Source organism: Salmo salar, chromosome 02 (assembly GCF_965601325.2).
Source record: "Salmo salar chromosome 02, fSalSal1, whole genome shotgun sequence".
Lineage (NCBI taxonomy): Eukaryota > Metazoa > Chordata > Actinopteri > Salmoniformes > Salmonidae > Salmo > Salmo salar.
In genome coordinates, this window is record NC_138292.1 from 91,800,775 (window position 1) to 91,807,241 (window position 6,467).

A 6,467-nucleotide genomic window follows, 5' to 3' on the forward strand; every position below is an offset into this window, starting at 1 on the left:
ACTCACTTGCTTCTAGAACTCTCGTCGCCTTGGAACGAGCCCAAACAAAATTCATCTCCAATATGGAAAAACGTGCAGTCAATATAAATTGTGATCCATGGCAACGCACTGGCTAAACGCAAAACACAAAACTTTTTGACTGCCCACCCTTGAGACAATCAGCAACCAAGTTGTCCTTACCACTGACATGTCTGATTTCAAGAGGAAACTCCTGCAATATCCGTAGTAACTCTCCACCTCACTGCGGAGCTTCTCTCTCTTCTCTCTCAACTATCAGGTTGCTTAGCTGAGTAAAACTCTTCCCACATTGATCACAGCCATAAGGTTTCTCTCCAGTGTGTGTTCTCTGGTGTATAGTTAGACAACTAGATGTAGTAAAACCCGTCCCACATTGATCACAGCTAAAAGGTTTCTCTCCTATGTGTACCCGCCGGTGTGCTATCAGGTTGCTTAGCTGAGAAAAACTCATCCCACATTGACAACAGCCAAAAGGTTTAGAGTGTATTCTCTGGTGTGATTTCAGGGTTTGTAGCAGAATAAATCTCTTCCCACATTGATCACAGCCGTAAGATTTCTCTCCTGTGTGTGTTCTCTGGTGTATAGTTGGATTGCTAGATGTAGTAAAACTCTTCCCACATTGATCACAGCTATAAGATTTCTCTCCTGTGTGTGTTCTCTGGTGTGATTTCAGGGTTTGTAGCAGAGTAAAACTCTTCCCACATTGATCACAGCCGTAAGATTTCTCTCCTGTGTGAATTCTTTGATGTATTTTAAGGTTTGATGAAGAGTTGAATCTTTTCCCACAGTCAGAGCAGCAGTGAGATTTCTTCCCTGTGGATCTCTGCAGGTGTTTCTTGGGGAGTTCTGATCTGGAGAGACTCTTCTCTGCCTCTTCAGCATCATGAGGTTTTTGAAGCTCCCCAGAGGATCCACGATAGTCACGTCTCTCTCCTGTGTGAATAACAACGTCAGATGGTTAATTATAACCTGTTGGGGCTAGGGGGCAGTATTTTCACGGACGGATGAAAAACGTACCCAATTTGAACAGGTTACTACTCTGGCCTAGAAACTAGAATATGCATATTATTAGTAGATTTGGATAGAAAACACTCTGAAGTTTCTAAAACTGTTTGAATGGTGTCTGTAAGTATAACAGAACTCATATGGCAGGCAGAAACCTGAGAAAAATACCAGCAGGAAATGAAAATCTGGTGCCTGTATTTTTTTCAAGTCATTGCCAATCGAACAGACAGTGAGTTTGGGTTCATTTTGCACTTCCTAAGGCTTCCACTAGATGTCAACAGTCTTTAGAAAGTTGTTTGAGGCGTCTATGATGAACAGAGACCGAATGAGAAGGCTGGGAAGTTGGTCACCCAGGGAAGGACATCACTTCAGTGGCGCGCATTCACGAGACAGGAAGCTCTGTTCCAAAACATTTTTCAAGACACAGGAATGGTCCGGTTGGAATATTACTGGAGTTTCACGTTAAAATGGCCCTAAAGATTGATGCTATACAACGTTTGACATGTTTGAACGAACGTAAATAGATTTTTTTTTTAACTTTTCGTCGTGACATTTTCCTCGCGCGTCCTACATTTTGAGTAGCTTACTGAACGCGCTAACAACATGGAGTTATTTGGACATTAATTATGAACTTTATCGAACAAAACAACATTTATTGTGGACCTGGGATTCCTGGAAGTGCCTTCTGATGAAGATTATTAAAGGTAAGTGAATATTTCTAATGTTATTTATGCATTTAGATGACTCCAAAATGGCGGCTATCTGTATTGCCTGGTGTATTTTTCTGAACACAGTACTCGGATTATTGCAGTGTGCCTTCCCTGTAAAGTTATTTTGTAATCTGTCAATGCGGTTGCATTCAGGAGATGTTCATCTATAATTCTTTGAATAACAGTTTAATATTTTATCAACGTTTATGACGAGTATTTTTGTAAATTGTAATGCTGATTCACCGGACGTTTTGGTGGGAATACATTTTCTGAACGTCACACGCCAATGTAAAATGCTGTTTTTGGATATAAATATGAACTCGATGGAACAAAAAATGCATGTATTGTCTAACATAATGTCCTAGGAGTGTCATCTGATGAAGAGTGTCAAAGGTTAGTGCATAATTTTAGCTGGTTTTCTGCTTTTGGTGACGCCTGTCCTTGCATTGAAAATGGCTGTGTGTAATGTTTTGTCTATGTACTGTCCTAACATAATCTAACTTTATGCTTTCGCCGTAAAGCCTCTTCGAAATCGGACAACGTGGTTGGTTTAAGGAGATGTTTATGTTTCAAATGGTGTAAAATAGTTCATTGTTTGAGAAATTGAAATTATTCGATTTTTGCTGTTTTGAATTTTGCGCCATGTATCTTGTCAAGCAATCCTGTCACAGGGATCAGAACGGGAAGGGGTGGCAGAGGTTAAAGGCCCACAACAGCAGAAATCCACTGTTTATTTGAGGTAAAAGGTGATGCCCAGACCGTACCCATGAAGTTGTACAACAATAGACGTCTGTTAAATTTGAAAATGAAGACAGTCAAGCAACAATAGTCAGATTTAGTCTTGTTTTCACATTAGTAGTAACATCGATGATTGTAGGCTAGAAATAAGTTATTCATGTTGTTGAAACTCTAAGCAGTGTGCCAGACGACTTTTGGTCTCGAATATAGGCCCCTTTCTGTGTTTGCTAAAATTGCGGCACGAGGGAAAAGCACACACAATTTGGTTGCAGAAACTCCTCCCTGCTAATGAGGAAACCGATCGTTATGGATGTAGTATATCTGCTAATGAGGAAACCACTAGTTATGGATGTAGTATATCTGGTAATGAGGAAACCACTAGTTATGGATGTAGTATATATGTTTGTAGAAACTCCTCCATGCTAATGAGGAAACCACTAGTTATGGATGTAGTATATCTGGTAATGAGGAAACCACTAGTTATGGATGTAGTATATCTGGTAATGAGGAAATCACTAGTTATGGATGTAGTATATCTGCATGGAGTAAGAATGGTGAGCAAAGATTTTAGTTTTTCACAATGTATTCTGAATATTACAGCGCAAGATCAGGAGTGTTACTCAAGGAAACTCAGATTAAGCTCTGTGTCTATTCACTAATTCACCACCGTGGGGGAAAACTCAGGGGAGTTCTCATAGGCTGACAGCAAAAATAGCCTCCATTTACAGGTTGCTTATGAGTGCATTTCACATTTATTTTGGATTATAATTTTAAGGATCGTTTGAATCTCCAATTTAACTTTGTGTTATTGCCGCAAATCAACTGATTTATATTTAAACACTTCAACCAGTAAAATGCTCTTTGGCTAGCTTTGCCATCAGCCTGACAATGAGGGTTTGGACACTAAGTGTTTAAAACATTGGCCCATAACTTCACCAAACAACAACATAGACCTACTGTAGGACCCATAACTTCACCTAACACCAACATAGACCTACTGTAGAACCCATAACTTCACCTAACAATAACATAGACCTACTGTAGGACGCATAACTTCACCTAACAATAACATAGACCTACTGTAGGACCCATAACTTCACCTATCAATAACATAGACCTACTGTAGGACCCATAACTTCACCTAACAACAACATAGACCGAGGACGATAAAACATTTCATATTTCAGTTGAAACATGGAAACTAAAATGTCTTTGTCATGACATTTCATAACCTGATCACCAGATCATTTTGTGAATAATCCCACTAGGCTACTCTGTAATGTGTTGTCATTCTAAATGTCCTGAATAAAGGAAAATAGCTCTGTGTGTTGTACAATAGCCTATCCATCAAGGAACAGTTCTCTACACATTATGAGCTAATTATCTCTGTGTCCAAACAGACTAACGAGACCTTACAGTAAATCAAGCAGACAATAACATTATAAACATCAATTTGTTAGGGATGTTGGATCCAACGTGGAGCACGGCATAACTGTCTTTATCAGAGTAATGAATGAAGAAGCACTTTGGTTGTTGTTGCATGTCGTGATGTTTGTCATGTGACTGGCATTCAGAAAATGATTTCCTGGATCAGCTGATGATAGTTGAACATGTGACAATAAATTAACAGCTACAGTATTAAGTATTTTATGTAATTATTGAAAAACCACGTTAATCACAGTATCCATTTGGGTGTTGTCAATAAAGTTAAGGTGACTGAGTTTGAACCATTGGATTTAGCAAACTCTGAAATGATTTAGGATTTCTGTGCCCATGAAAACTGTTTTCCCAGCGTAACATAAGGAGACACTAAATGTTACGTCGTTAGAGTGCATTTCAGAGATCTGAATACAAAAAACTGTCCGACAGCAAGATCCAGTATTTAAGTTTATCAAATGACAAGCTTAATGTTATGACTATAACTACTGTTCCCTGAAGGAGGGAAACTAGGTACAACATACTATTAAGTCCATACCTCGCTGGAAGCCCCGCCTTCCACAGGTGATAAGAGTGAGGCTCGGATTTATTCCTTAAATGTAATACCGCTCTTCACCGACCCAGGAAGGGGTGGGGCCAAACAGATGTTGTACCTCGTTTCCCTCCTTCATGGAAGAGTAATTATAATCAAAGTTACACTCCCTTTCAGTCGTTCAACTTCAGTACAAAATACTATGGGGAAAGAGAATCATTCTCCATGCCGACCCAAACGGATACTAAATGAAATGGCCCCTGGCAGACCACCCAGACCTGATCGTACAAGATGCGTCAGTTGTGTCAATTTATTCATTGTCTTTGTTTGAAACACTCCTGTCAATGTTGAGTAAAGATGCACACCTGATTACCTATATAGAAGTAGTACTAGTCTACCTGGCCTGTGTGCAAATGTAGGCCTATAAATGTGCCTATTTGGGGATGTCTGATAGTATTTCTGATTGTCTTAATGCACCACCACTAATGAGTTGTGGAGCTTCTCAAAGTAATTTTTTCTTCACCTCAAACAGCAAGTAAACAAAGTCTAATCAAAATCAATTGCGTATGACAATAGTTCCTCAAAGTATTTTCGTAAAATATTTCCAGCTCTCGCCCTTTCGATAAACACTTGGCACGAAAGGGAAAAATGTAATGCTCTGATCCAGTGGAAATGTCATAAAATACCTGATTACTTCTTATTCTTTACACAAATAGCCGACAGCTGTGTCTGTCCCGAACTCACTGGCACGGGAAACTGAGGGCCCAGAATATTTTATACAATGTTGCAAGCTTGCCATCTCAAGTTTTGGGCCGACCCAGTTGATAGTTGATACGATGTTTCCAGTTCGTTGTAGACAGGCCATGTGCAGCAAATGTGATTTATAAGATATTTTCTACCTGCAGGGTGAAATGTTTTTATTTGTTGGCTTTATGTAGGCGATTTTTACATAGTTGGCAATGGCAATAAAAGTTACTTTTAGATTTGTATAATTTTCATTCAGATTTAGATTAAATGTAGATTAATTACAGACAATGATTTTGAGATACTATTATAAATTAAATGAAACTGTTCCAGTAAAATATACATATGAAAATCGTAACTGGCACCAGATCAGTAGAAATGGTAAGATACATTGCCACTCCAAATGGAAAAGGTTGCTGACCGCTGGTGTAGCCCATTACTGGAAACTTCAGGAGCATAACGGCAGAATGTTTCTCCTTCTGGTTAGGTTATCTTGATCTCTGGCTCCCTCCAGTCATTTGTGTGTCTTAATTATTTGATCAAACAGCTTAAAGCATCAGACCAGTTCAGTACATACAGTTGATTTTATTAAAACACATGGGGTGTGTCTATATATGGAAAAATACATATAACATTTCAACCAATCGATTGGTAGAAATAACAGATGACTCTAGTTGGGGACAGCACTAGAACATGATTTTGGGGCTCCTGACTGGCGCAGCGGTCCAAGACACTGCATCTCAGTGCTTGAGGCGTCACTACAGACACCCCGGTTCAAGTCCAGGCTGTCACAACCGGCCGTGATTGGGAGTTAAATAAAGGTTTCATTTTTAAAAATGAAATAAAACAGAGTTCATTCAGAAAGTTCAGACCCTTTCCCCTTTTCCACATTTTGTTACGTTACAGCTTTATTTGAAAAAGGGTGTAAAAAAATTGAATCCTCATTAACCTGTTGGGGATAGGGGGCAGTATTTGCACGGCCGGATAAAAAACGTACCCGATTTAATCTGGTTACTACTCCTGCCCAGTAACTAGAATATGCATATAATTGATTTGGATAGAAAACACCCTAAAGTTTCTAAAACTGTTTGAATGGTGTCTGTGAGTATAACAGAACTCATATGGCAGGCCAAAACCTGAGAATATTCCAAACAGGAAGCGCCCTTTCTGACCATTTCTTGGCCTTCTTTGTCATCTCTTTCCAAAACAGAGGATCTCTGCTGTAACGTGACACTTTCTAAGGCTCCCATAGGCTCTCAGAAGGCGCCAGAACATTGAATGAT